Source organism: Bombina bombina, chromosome 9, assembly GCF_027579735.1.
Source record: "Bombina bombina isolate aBomBom1 chromosome 9, aBomBom1.pri, whole genome shotgun sequence".
Taxonomy (NCBI): Eukaryota; Metazoa; Chordata; class Amphibia; order Anura; family Bombinatoridae; genus Bombina; species Bombina bombina.
The window spans coordinates 166,017,086-166,032,185 of NC_069507.1; the positions used below are offsets into that span (position 1 = coordinate 166,017,086).

Below are 15,100 nucleotides of genomic sequence, written 5' to 3' on the forward strand. Positions count from 1 at the left end.
TCAAGAAGGTTTAATTTTGACTTTACTGTTCAGTATGACAATTGTATTAAAGTAATTATTGTGTTACTGAGTAAAAATGCCTGTGAGGTCGCTTATTTAAAAAAAAAATAAAAAAATGGACAAATCTAATAAATAATCTTATATCAGATATTTACCTGAAAATAATGCACTTTAAAAAAAATTAGCTTTGCACTTGGGTTAAAGCCCTTACTGTGCTTTGAGTTAAGCCCACTACTGTGCTGCTTCTAGAGAGGTGGGAATATGGGGAATATGAGCTGCTTACTTTGAGACTCTACTCAGAGACTTAGAGACCTGACCTATCATATTGTTGTTTGTATTGATTACACTTGAACACAGGGGTCCATGTTTTAACATGTATGACTTTGTTTTTTCATTCAGGAGAAACACAAGTAGAAAAAGATCTCAACAGTGGTCTGTGTAATGGGGGGGATGGGCCAGTGAGGCATCACATTTCAACATCACTACTAGTGCTCATTCAAACACTGTAGAAAAGCTAGATAGAAAGCAATCTCCTACTGCAGTGCTTGTAACCCTTCAAGTACACATCACTTGCTGCTAGTGACCCTCAGGACCTTGTGAGAGACAGCTTAAAAGGAGTTCCAGCGAGACTGAAAGCTTCTTAATTGCATCAATTTTACTGAGATTTCACAAAAGGTAAGTGCATGCTCTTTAACAGGGCAAGCTTGCATTTTTCTAATCCATATTGTACAATATTTGTACAACTGCTTTGGTAATCAACTATATTTCTTTCTTAAATATAATTTCTGGAATTTAGTATAATTTCCAGTGTGTCTTAAAAAATGTTTTTATTTAAAATTTCAAGTAAAAAAAAAATCAATATGTAATGAAGTTACTATATGTTTTTAATATTATAGCAGACAGTTCCTAGACTCAAAAGAAAGTTGCTTTTTTGAATATTATTCCTCAATTCTAAATAACATTGTTATGAATTTTTGCTTGCTTTCCTAATGTATTTGCAGAAAAAATAGAGATCAATTTAGTCCAATCTAGTTTTCCAGACGGATCTACAATGCACTGCACTGTTTTGCTATGGAGTTTAGGATTATTTTATTTGGCAATATTTCAGATTCTTCAGACATATCCATGGATGTGATATAATGTTTATGTTTTTTTTATTAAACAAATCTTTATTTGATGGGTTTGCTGAAAAACAAAACTGTTATTTAAAAGTGTTGTGTTTTTAACTGATGTTGACACTTCCATAATATTGGCTTCACTCATTATTTTAATATTTGTTTTATTAAATGCCAGTAGCTTTTATTTTAAAACAAACTCAAAAGGTGAAAACACAAGATCTGTAGCTTTAAAACTTTCTCATGATGTGATCCAGACAGTAGTAAAATGATATAGTGCTTTAGAGACTAGATTGGGTAGTGAGGTGCAAATTAAACACACATTCATAAAGAGAAGAATCTTTTCTATAAAACCTAAAGGTTATGCCAGGAGAGAAAAATGAACCCTCATACTGTGCAGTGGTCATATGAAAACAAACATATCCCCTGCATACAGCTGACTTGGCTCAGGAGGTCTTTTTGTACAGCTGAATTGTAATCCCTTGTAGATAAGCAGTATGAAATCATAAGAATGGGCCTCCCACAGCTGACAGTTCTACTTTGTTTAAATATCTTCAGCTTTCTATTGAAACCAGATCCATTCTGTTTGTTGATAAGAATTTGCAAGATTTGGATACACTGTTGCATTTGCTTGATTCTTTTGATTCAGATAGAGTATGCATTTGTAAACAACATTCTAATTTACTTCTTTTATCAACGTTGCTTCATTTTTATGGTATGCTTTATTGAAGGAGCAGCAGTACACTATTGGGAGCTAGCTGAGCACATCAGTAAGCCATTGACAGGAAGCATTTATGTGCAGCCACAAAGCAGCAGCTAGCTCCCAGCGTCTAAGCCTACCCAGATATGCTTTTCAACAAAGGATAACAAAGCAAATTAGATATAATTAAATTGGAAAGATGTTTAAAATGGTATACTTTATCTGAATCATGAAATAAAATGTTAGGGTTTTGTATCCCTTTAAAGGGATGGAAAGGTAAAAAATTAAATGTGCACGGGTGCATTTCAAATTATTTCTTATGGGGTGCCTTAGCTCAGCATGCTAAGGCACTGTGGCTGAGCTCTGTAGCAACCCAAGGGTTGCAGGTTCGATCCCCGGTCGAGATCCACTCAGCCTTTCATCCTTCCAAGGTCGATAAAATGAACAGCGCCTTGAGACCCTTACGGGTGATTAGCCGTGCTTTACAAGCAAAAATGCTTCTAGTAAAAGTTACTACTGTTTGTCAGTGGCATACGTACATATATTGTAAGTGCTCGTGCACCAGTATTTAAGCTCAGATTGCTGGTAGTGGTGTGTATTTGTGTTATATAAGTCACTGCTGACTATCTGAGAAGGTGGGGAGTTCAGATACTGGTGCACGGTCCATCACAGCATATGTGCGTACGCCTCCTAAAAACAGAATTAAAACAAACCTGATGACATTCCCACGTCACCACTCAAGGGGGCGCAAAACCGACCAATAAGACAATATGACACTATATAATAACAATAAAAAAATATAAATGGTGACTATAATTATTGCATATTAAATGCTATGACTTATCAGTCCAAGGTGTGATCAGTCTCTAAAGATGAAACTTTCACTTGGTTTAGCATCTGGTTAAGCACATATGTGCGTACGTACGCCTCCTAAAAACAGAATTAACTTATTTTAGAAGCATTTTTGCTACTGGAAGTAGATTGGAAAAAAATGCTTCTATTTAAATTGTGAATGTTCTGCAATTTATATATGTTGCTATGTGATGTTGATAATTTTGTGCTTCTGGCATTATTATTTGTATCATTCAAGTTGTTATGCTGTGGTCGCACAGGCAGAACTCCTTAGGTTGAGAGTTCAGAGACCACATTTGATAGTCAAGCAGATTTCATATTACTTACTCTAAAAAGTCTCCTAACAGTTGCCAAGCATAGCATACTGTTGAGGAAATTGAGTTGAGTTTGGGTATTTAGGATGCCAACACTACAGGCTTCTATAGCGTATGACTGCAATTCCACTTTCAAAAGCAGGGATCTTCTGCATAAATTAGGAAATGTACAATAGATTTGTGCTTATTGGCTAAAAAGCAAAAGCATGATGTGAAATGAATTAAAATAAATGTATTAAAGGAACACTCAGGTTAAATAAAATTTTCATGATTCAGATACAACATGTAATTTTAAACAACTTTACAATTTACTTCTATTAAAAAAAAATGTGCACAGTCTTTTATATTTACAATTTTTGAGTCACCAGATCCTACTGAGCATGTGCAAGAATTTCACAGACTATACGTATATGCATTTGTGATTGGCTGATTGCTATCATATGGTACAAGGGGAGTGGAAATATACATAACTTTGAAATTTGTTATAAACAAATTTACTACTCATTTGAAGTTCAGACTAAATGCTATTGCATTGTCTTGTTATCTTGCATTTGTTGATTATGCAAATCTAATGTGTTGACTGGTCCTTTAACTATGATTAGAGATTGTGTTTAAATAGAAAAACTTTCAAGAATATGATATAAACAGCCAATGAAAGAAAGGTATTTAAAGGGACATGAAACCCAATTTTTTTTCTTTCATGATTCAGATAGAGAATACTATTTTAAAAAAGTTTCCAGTTTATTTCTATTATCACATTTGCATCGTTCTCTGTTATTCTTTGTTGAAGAGATATCTAAATAGGTAGGACAGGAATAGTGCTGCCATCTAGTGCACTTGCTAATGTATAACATTGTTGCAAAACTACTGCCATATTGTGCTGCAGACACGTGCACACTCCTGAACTTACCTTCCTGCTTTTTAACAAAGGATAACAAGAAAACAAAGAGAAATTATAATAGAAGTACATTAGAAAGTTTTTTTAAAGTTTGTTCTATCTGAATCATGGGAAAAAAAACATTTGGGGTTTATGTCCCTTTAAAAGGGTATGAAACAGTCTTTTTTTTATTGGTTTAACAAAAAAGCAATGGCTTATACCTAATAGAAATAATTGAAATATGTACTATTCATCATTTAAAAATGATTTCACATTTTATTTTTAGAAGCTTCATTTGTGCAGTGTCCATTAATTCCTGCAAGGGGGTGGGGTTTCTACAGGAAAGCATATCTAGCTTGATGTCATAAAACTTCTAGAGTAACATGAGCTGTTTATCATTGAATGAATACTAAATAAACAGGGCGTCTGTTTTGCTCATACTCAGAAAAGGCAAAATGCAACCTAAGTTATCAACATGTTAGCTGTCTTATCTCCTTGAGGGCAGTGGGTACATTGATAATTTATAAGTGCTAATTAAAACAAATGTTGTTTCCTGCTTCTTTTTCTGTTTACTTTGATTTAACATATTTTTACTAAAGGAGCTCTGTCTCACATGATCCATCCCTTTAATAATATTTGTTGAAGCATTGTACTTGATAAGTTGAAGATTCCAAAACATTTCTTGAATTTACTACATTACAGACAGGGCTGTAAATACACTGAATTGCTTTCCAGAAATGTAATAAAAATAACCAGCGCAAAGGAATGTACATAACATCCCTGTGTATTAATAACATCTATACATTCTATATTAAACAACTGCTAGACTAGATAGTTCTCTACTGAATTCTTTTTCACCCTGGCTTATGTTTACAATTTCCATGTTCTGTTTGCTTAACCCTTTATTGCAGAGCCATTTCTCACACCTGTGCTGAAACTATAGTATTTTGCATTTAAACATCAATTCTTTGCATATTCTGTGAGTTATGTGTAGTGTGATAGGAGCGCCTAAAGGTGGATTCCTGCTGCTAAAAAAGTTCTTCCCTCAAAGAGAACTAAATGGTGGATAAGAAGAAAAAATGGGGTTTATTTAGCAGCGCTAAAAAAAAAGCTAGGAAATGATGATACCAATCTAATTTATGTTTTATACAATCTATTTTATTTAAAAATTCTTATAACACATAAAAACAACAGCAAATGCTTTTCCTAATTAATAAAGGGACGTCTCCCTTATACAACACTTATAAAAACAGACTAGAACCATATAATCCTAGAATTTCAGGTATAAAGGAATTAATTCTATAGATAACATATGGCAAGCAACAAATTTCTAAGATAAATGGTGAATTAAATATTTAAAAGGCACAAATGTATCAATCCTAATAGCTTTACAGTTCTTCAGTAACAAATTCAGTTATAAAGTTACACAGTTACTTTCCTTGGACATATAATTGGCTCAGGTGTGCTGGATAGTTAAAAAGGCAAAAAACAGCCAATATTCTGATTTAGGTGCCAAAGCAATCGTGGTTAATGGAAATGGTTAATTTAACAGATGAATACCTTGATGTCTTTAAAGTTCAGTTTGCGTGTTTTAAAAAACGTAGTGCAAATTAGTGTAGAGGTACCTTAATCTGTCCTGGTTGCAACCGCTGATTATCTTCACTGTGAGGGATTCACAGACTGTTTGTTCCTGGTGCTTCTGATAAGTCACCTGACCTTCTCTTTGATTCAGAGGTCAGGGGTGATGATCCGTTCTGGTGATGTAGTTATCCTTTTTTTTGTTTTCCTTTCTTCTTATAGCCCAAATATTGTTTTCATCTGGGTTCCCTCAGACTTCTTAAGGTTTGAAGAAATCTTTGGTCAGTGTTTAGCAGTAACACCGTATTCCCTGAAGTTACCAAAGGTAGATTTTAACTTGCAGGGTCAGGAGAAAAGTTTAAAGTTGCAGGGTCACACAGCTTCGTGACAGTAGTAAATGAAGTTTAGTAGAGTGTAGCAGGTCCCATTCAACGCGTTTCACCCTTCTGGGCTTTATCAAGAATGCTTATCCTGCTAGCTTCTGGCTTTTTAAAGGTATGAATGTGTTTTGATTGGTTCCTTCATTTCCTTTTGATTTCTATCAACACCTGTGTGGCTTCCAATGTAAAGGTGGACTTTATTTAAGTTGGTAATGATTGTTTCTGTGTTGTTATTTAGTTACATGATACACAAGGAAGAGAACTTATCATTTCTGCTTTATTAGCATTCACACAATTCAACTTATATATTTCAATTCTAAAGTGCCTTTATTAGATAATATACATTTAGATCGTGCAAACTTAAAATTACCTAAACTGAAACGAAAATATAAGAATCAGAATTACCATTCCCATATCTAGAATTATTGTAAGTGGGTAAAAATTAATGATATATATATATTCCTTTTCAACAAAGGATAGTAAGTTCAACAATTTATAAATTTGTAACAATTTAAAAATGGACGAAACGAAAATATAAGAATCAGAATCATCATTCCCATATCTAGAATTATTGTTAGTGGGTAAATGTTAACGATATATACATATTCCTTTTCAACAAAGGATAGTAAGTTCAACAATTTATACATTTGTAACAATTTAAAAATGGACGAAACGAAAATATAAGAATCAGAATCATCATTCCCATATCTAGAATTATTGTTAGTGGGTAAAAATTAACGATATATACATATTCCTTTTCAACAAAGGATAGTAAGTTCAACAATTTATAAATTTGTAACAATTTAAAAATGGACGAAACGAAAATATAAGAATCAGAATCATCATTCCCATATCTAGAATTATTGTTAGTGGGTAAAAATTAACGATATATACATATTCCTTTTCAACAAAGGATAGTAAGTTCAACAATTTATAAATTAACAATTTAAAAATGGATGTACAATTAAATCAGAAATTATCAATCCCATAACTAGAGTTATTGCTAGTGGGTAAAAATATGGCTTATTCAATTAATTTATTTATTTTAGGGGGATAAAAATTCCTTTTTAATTACTAGAAAAATGAATTTATATAGGGCTTGTACTATCTTTGCCCAAGATAAATTGAAATGTTATTGCTTATTTAATGTATGTGAGTATTTTCTATATAAGTGGCTGATTTAACCTGGAAAATGTTCGCATATTGTAAGAGACTTTTATAAGAAGGGGGAAATGTCTATCTCAGAGTTCAAGCCTCCAGGTTGGAGGGTATTCATTAGGTATATAATTTCAGCTTCTGCCTTTAGGAGTTTATTTTCCCAGTTTCCCCCTCTCCAGTCGGGGTGAACTTTTTTAATTCCCCAATATTTAAAATCTTTAAGGTTGTTGTTGTGTACTTCCCTAAAGTGGCGATAGATATAAGGGTCAAGGTTACCCCTATCTATGCAAGAGAGGTGCTCCCTTATCCTTTCACGGAGCATTCTGGTTGTTTCTCCTATGTAAATTTTTTTACATGAACATTGAATGGCGTAAATAACGCCTTTATCTTGACATCTAATTGTGTCTCTTATTTTGAAAGTAAAGTTTCCACTTTTTGATTTTAAAATCTTTTGTTTACTACTAAATTTACAGGCCCGGCATCTAAAACAGGGGAAAAAAACCATTTAAAGGATTTCCGTCTAGGCACCTTTGAGTGTCTTTCTTCTTTATGCTTTTCAATTGACTGGGAGCTAGTAGGCTCTTCAAATTCTGTGCTTTCCTATATATTATTTTTGGGTTTTCCCCCACTTTTCCCCCTATGATGGGATCAGTTTGTACTAAGTGCCAATGTTTTTTTAAAACTCTTTGGATGTTTAGGTTGTCATGACTGAACTCAGTTATAAAGGGCACATTAATTTCATCTCGATTTTCTTTGATATCTTTTGTTTTATATTCTAAGAGGTCCCTCCTTACTTTCTTATCTACCTCTTGTTTAGCTTCATTGATTACTTCTGGACTATATTCTCTTTCTAAGAATTTCCTTTCTAAGATCTTTATTTGATCCTGATAAAGGCAGATAAAGGGGGTGGGGTTGTAATCATGGACAGAGATAAATATATAGAAGAAGCACAAAGATTACTTAATGAAGGGGATACATATCAGGAACTAAAACTAAATCCAACCAAGAAATTTCTGGGTGAACTAACCAAATTATTAGAGGATGCAAGAGAAAAACAAATTATAAATAAAAAAGAATTTGATTTTCTATTTACAAAATTTCCAAAAATACCAATTCTATATTTCTTACCAAAGATTCATAAAAATCTAAATAATCCCCCCGGTAGACCCATAATATCGGGTATTAACTCCCTCACCTCCAACCTCTCGAAATACATAGATGGATACCTACAGGGCTATGTTAAAAAATTACCCTCTTACCTAAAGGCACTTAGTACAAACTGATCCCATCATAGGGGGAAAAGTGGGGGAAAACCCAAAAATAATATATAGGAAAGCACAGAATTTGAAGAGCCTACTAGCTCCCAGTCAATTGAAAAGCATAAAGAAGAAAGACACTCAAAGGTGCCTAGACGGAAATCCTTTAAATGGTTTTTTCCCCTGTTTTAGATGCCGGGCCTGTAAATTTAGTAGTAAACAAAAGATTTTAAAATCAAAAAGTGGAAACTTTACTTTCAAAATAAGAGACACAATTAGATGTCAAGATAAAGGCGTTATTTACGCCATTCAATGTTCATGTAAAAAAATTTACATAGGAGAAACAACCAGAATGCTCCGTGAAAGGATAAGGGAGCACCTCTCTTGCATAGATAGGGGTAACCTTGACCCTTATATCTATCGCCACTTTAGGGAAGTACACAACAACAACCTTAAAGATTTTAAATATTGGGGAATTAAAAAAGTTCACCCCGACTGGAGAGGGGGAAACTGGGAAAATAAACTCCTAAAGGCAGAAGCTGAAATTATATACCTAATGAATACCCTCCAACCTGGAGGCTTGAACTCTGAGATAGACATTTCCCCCTTCTTATAAAAGTCTCTTACAATATGCGAACATTTTCCAGGTTAAATCAGCCACTTATATAGAAAATACTCACATACATAAAATAAGCAATAACATTTCAATTTATCTTGGGCAAAGATAGTACAAGCCCTATATAAATTCATTTTTCTAGTAATTAAAAAGGAATTTTTATCCCCCTAAAATAAATAAATTAATTGAATAAGCCATATTTTTACCCACTAGCAATAACTCTAGTTATGGGATTGATAATTTCTGATTTAATTGTACATCCATTTTTAAATTGTTAATTTATAAATTGTTGAACTTACTATCCTTTGTTGAAAAGGAATATGTATATATCGTTAATTTTTACCCACTAACAATAATTCTAGATATGGGAATGATGATTCTGATTCTTATATTTTCGTTTCGTCCATTTTTAAATTGTTACAAATTTATAAATTGTTGAACTTACTATCCTTTGTTGAAAAGGAATATGTATATATCGTTAATTTTTACCCACTAACAATAATTCTAGATATGGGAATGATGATTCTGATTCTTATATTTTCGTTTCGTCCATTTTTAAATTGTTACAAATGTATAAATTGTTGAACTTACTATCCTTTGTTGAAAAGGAATATGTATATATCGTTAACATTTACCCACTAACAATAATTCTAGATATGGGAATGATGATTCTGATTCTTATATTTTCGTTTCGTCCATTTTTAAATTGTTACAAATTTATAAATTGTTGAACTTACTATCCTTTGTTGAAAAGGAATATATATATATCATTAATTTTTACCCACTTACAATAATTCTAGATATGGGAATGGTAATTCTGATTCTTATATTTTCGTTTCAGTTTAGGTAATTTTAAGTTTGCACGATCTAAATGTATATTATCTAATAAAGGCACTTTAGAATTGAAATATATAAGTTGAATTGTGTGAATGCTAATAAAGCAGAAATGATAAGTTCTCTTCCTTGTGTATCATGTAACTAAATAACAACACAGAAACAATCATTACCAACTTAAATAAAGTCCACCTTTACATTGGAAGCCACACAGGTGTTGATAGAAATCAAAAGGAAATGAAGGAACCAATCAAAACACATTCATACCTTTAAAAAGCCAGAAGCTAGCAGGATAAGCATTCTTGATAAAGCCCAGAAGGGTGAAACGCGTTGAATGGGACCTGCTACACTCTACTAAACTTCATTTACTACTGTCACGAAGCTGTGTGACCCTGCAACTTTAAACTTTTCTCCTGACCCTGCAAGTTAAAATCTACCTTTGGTAACTTCAGGGAATACGGTGTTACTGCTAAACACTGACCAAAGATTTCTTCAAACCTTAAGAAGTCTGAGGGAACCCAGATGAAAACAATATTTGGGCTATAAGAAGAAAGGAAAACAAAAAAAAGGATAACTACATCACCAGAACGGATCATCACCCCTGACCTCTGAATCAAAGAGAAGGTCAGGTGACTTATCAGAAGCACCAGGAACAAACAGTCTGTGAATCCCTCACAGTGAAGATAATCAGCGGTTGCAACCAGGACAGATTAAGGTACCTCTACACTAATTTGCACTACGTTTTTTAAAACACGCAAACTGAACTTTAAAGACATCAAGGTATTCATCTGTTAAATTAACCATTTCCATTAACCACGATTGCTTTGGCACCTAAATCAGAATATTGGCTGTTTTTTGCCTTTTTAACTATCCAGCACACCTGAGCCAATTATATGTCCAAGGAAAGTAACTGTGTAACTTTATAACTGAATTTGTTACTGAAGAACTGTAAAGCTATTAGGATTGATACATTTGTGCCTTTTAAATATTTAATTCACCATTTATCTTAGAAATTTGTTGCTTGCCATATGTTATCTATAGAATTAATTCCTTTATACCTGAAATTCTAGGATTATATGGTTCTAGTCTGTTTTTATAAGTGTTGTATAAGGGAGACGTCCCTTTATTAATTAGGAAAAGCATTTGCTGTTGTTTTTATGTGTTATAAGAATTTTTAAATAAAATAGATTGTATAAAACATAAATTAGATTGGTATCATCATTTCCTAGCTTTTTTTTAGCGCTGCTAAATAAACCCCATTTTTTTCTTCATATTCTGTGAGTTACCCACACAAATCATATATATTGTTTTTTTCAGCACATCATGCTCTTCCAAAAACACCCAAAACGGTAAAAAGACAACATGATCTTGGTGTAGTTATTCTTGTTAAAATGTACAAGGCAAAAGCATAAAAGTTATTTGTTACTAAATTGATATCACATCACCATCAAAAAACACCAGTTTAGTTCTGTTCTCCATTATATTTAAATCTGATTATAACCTCTCTGTATATATTGTTATTCTGCACCAGTTTACACTGATGAAAAACATAAGAATAAACCTTATATGCTCAAAATAATGTCTATTCCAAGCCATTAAACCAGCGGCACAAAAGTGCTTAGTATGGCTTTTTTTATTTGTAGGGGGTTTAAAATGTAGGAAATTCCATGGAAAATCCATTATAAATTGTAAATATCACATAGTTTTCTGGTTGTTTTTTTGCCAGGCACCTGTACATGGACCTTTTTGGGACTTTACTCTTGACCACTTAAAAAAAACATTTGTGCTATTTATTTATTTATATTATATGTCTGCCGACATGAAACCCAAATGTTTTCCTTCACAATTGAGATAGAGCAGTGAGGGGTAACCATGGCATCCCTGATGTTTCAGAAACTAAATTTCCCATGTTGCCCAACTAGACTGCAGAGTGCCTAAGCATCATGGGAAATGTAGTTTCAAAACATCTTGGGTGCCAAAGTTAGCCATCACGGGATAGAGTATGCAATTTTAAACACCTTTTTTAATTTACTTCTATTATCAAATATTTTTGTTCTCTTGGTATCTTTTGTTTAAAAGCTGGGACGTAAGCTCAGGAGTGTGCACGTGTCTGGGGCATTATATGGCAGCAGATTTGCAAGAATGCTATTCATTTGCAAGAGACAGCACTAGTTCATGCCATGTACTGCTAGAGACATCTACCTAAGTATATCTTAAACAAAGAATAGCATGAGATTAAAGAAAATTTGATAATAGAAATAAATTGGAAACTTTTGTATTAAATTGCATACACTGTCTTAATCCCAAATCAAATCAGTTTCATATCTCTTTAAAGTTTTTGATCATGTTTAGTTCACTTGAAATAGTTAAAAAGTCATAAAAAATAAAAATGATATATAAAAAGCTATGTAGTTGGGGGTGGGACAGAGAGATAATAAAAGGAAGGAATTTGAGATGCCCTGTCTTTGCTGCATTTGTGAGATGAAAATGTTATTTAAACGTTTTTTGTACTGAAATGCCACTGGTACCAGTGGTAAAAAATTAGTTCTGCTCTGTGGCTGCTTCAGAAATTACATTTTTTTTGGGGTGGGGCGGCTGCCACTTACCCCTCATGGTTCTGTGCAGGGCCATGTGGAACGTGAATGTGTTTGTGCATGTGTGTGTGTGTGTGTAATTAATGTATGGTTCAGGGGTCAAGTCCTACAAAAAAAGTGTGGGAACGCACCAAGACTTCCACCCTCCCTCACAGTTTATATTGTTTTATATATACACACACACAAAGACACAGTATTTATATGTACTGTATATAATCTATACATTTTGGTTGAAGAAAGCAAATTAAAACCAATGAAGGGTTGAATGGTGCCTTTGGGCCTGAGAATCCTCCTTTGTTACAGAGTCTCACCCACTTAAGGTGCAATAGTCTTATTTCTGCTGAGGGGAGCTAAATAGCCTCAGAACAAGCCACACAATAATGTAAGCACCATGTGTTACACACATTGTGGGGTGATCACACAGCAGGACCGCTGACAGGCTTGCATTTAGTGTAATATAGAAAGTGTTACTGCCCATAGCTAGAGAATCTCACTATCCCTCTAACTAGACTGTGTTCCAGCTCCTCCTACCAGTAGCAGCAGTGTTTACTGAAGTGTTTCTGTTCTCTGTCCAGAGGGAACTTAGTTCCTCCTGCAAAAATAGTGCAGGCACTCCGTTCCATGTGTTGCCGCTCGACTCGACCCCTGGTATGGTTGTGTGTCTATAGATGTCTGTGTCTGTATAGTGTGTGGATGCGTTTGTGCATGTCTGTGTTTGTATAACCTGTAGATGTCTGTGTGTATAGCGTATGGATGTGTTTGTGCATGTCTGTGGACGTGTGTGTGTATATGGATGAGTGTATAGCCAACTGTGAATTTCATCTGGTTCCACAGATGTTTGATGGGAAGAGGTTTGCTGTAATAATCCTGTTAAAAGGATCACTGTGTCAAAACAGTATTTTGAAGCAAAAAAACTGAGAATTTGCATATCTAATTTGCATATCTTACCCACAATTCTCTTGTGCATTGGTAACATTGTATATTAAGAATTTCTGGGGAAAAGCAAGCAGGGAAACTTGCCTAGATGTGCTAATTTCCTATGCAAATATTTACATTGATTTAATTTTGAGACATGGAGGATTTTAATTTAATTTTTTATCTCCCCCCATAATTTTATATATATATATATATATATATATATATATATATATATATATATATATATATATATATATATATATATATATATATATATATATATATATATATATATATATATATATATATAACCGATGATAAAAATGTTATAACACATTTTATTTTATTAGAGAACATTAGAGCATTTTTCTTAAGTAGACTGAGGAGGAAATTTTAAGTCATGTGACCGACACTTGATGTAAACAACATATGGATGCCGTAGATGATGCACGTGCGTTAGTGACATTTTAGGAGTGTGCATGCGATCAGGAGTGAGCCAGCATATCAAAAATATGCCATTGGCAGTGATTGAAATTGAAATTAGTCAACGCCCTACATTTATGGAAGCTGTATTAGAATGGTCATAACAGAAAATGTAAAACTTAGTTTTCATTTGTAAATAAGCATTTTTATTACAGACTAGAAATGCTTGTGCAATGCCAATCCAATCCAATTGTCCAATCGGCCGCTAGCAGGGGGTGTCAATCAACCCGATCGGGCTGATTGCTGTCCGCCGCCTAAGAGGTGGTGGACGAGTTATGGAGCAGCGGTCTTTAGACCGCTGCTTCTTAACTCCTGTTTCCGGCGAGCCTGAAGGGTCACGCCGAAACAGGTGAAAACGGGGCCATACAGGGCTTAATAAATCGGCACCTTGTATATTGATGTTACTGCCTGATAATATAATTTACATAGGGCTACAATACAAGTGGAGCTCTAAATTATCGCGCTCCTGCAAACGGGCAAATTTGCCCATTTGTGGGAGCGCAATAATGAACCAGCCATTACAAGTGGCTGGTTGCTGCTACCATGAGCTCACGGTAGCAATTAGTGCTCTAAAAAATAACCAGTGATAAGATCTCTGGTTAATTTTCTAAAAATGCCCCAAATATCCTCAAAATATAGGGCATTATAGTTTTTTTATTAAAAAAAGTTTTGCAGTTTTGGGGCATAAAAGTTGGCGCGAGTGGGGTGTTAGAAAAAAAACGGCACTGAAAAGAGCCTTTGCATTGCAGTCTATGGGAACTGTGTGTTCTCATAGACCACAATGTAAATATATATGTATATGCTTACATACATATATATTTATACACATATTAACACATACATATATATTTATACACATATTAACACATACATATATATTTATACACATATTAACACATACATATATATTTATACACATATTAACACATACATATATATTTATACACATATTAACACATACATATATATTTATACACATATTAACACATACATATATATTTATACACATATTAACACATACATATATATTTATATACATATTAACACATACATATATATTTATACACATATTAACACATACATATATATTTATACACATATTAACACATACATATATATTTATACACATATTAACACATACATATATATTTATACACATATTAACACATACATATATATTTAGAAATGCTTCTCATTGCTGCGCGAGGTTCTGATGCCATCTCTGATGGTATCAGAACAAGGCTTCCATAGGAGCCTATGGAAGCGCGCTCTCGTGAGTGCAATGCGAGCATGAGCGCGCGTTCACATTGTGATTTATTTGTAATACCACAGCACATTATCGTTACATATTACAAAGGGGAGCGCTAATATCACTTGCATGTAAGCGATATTTAGAGCTCAACTTGTAATCTAGCCCATAATTGG

General features: G+C 33.6%; 1 protein-coding gene across 1 annotated transcript in view; it reads left to right on the plus strand.

The window, feature by feature from the left end:
• Positions 1–514: 514 nt before the first annotated feature.
• The window catches only part of KAZALD1 (Kazal type serine peptidase inhibitor domain 1), a 76,296-nt gene continuing 61,710 nt past the window's right edge, over positions 515–15,100 (plus strand). The window contains exon 1 of the mRNA XM_053692478.1: positions 515–675. The gene's annotated coding sequence lies outside the window, so the exon portion shown is untranslated. The remainder of the gene's footprint in view (positions 676–15,100) is intronic.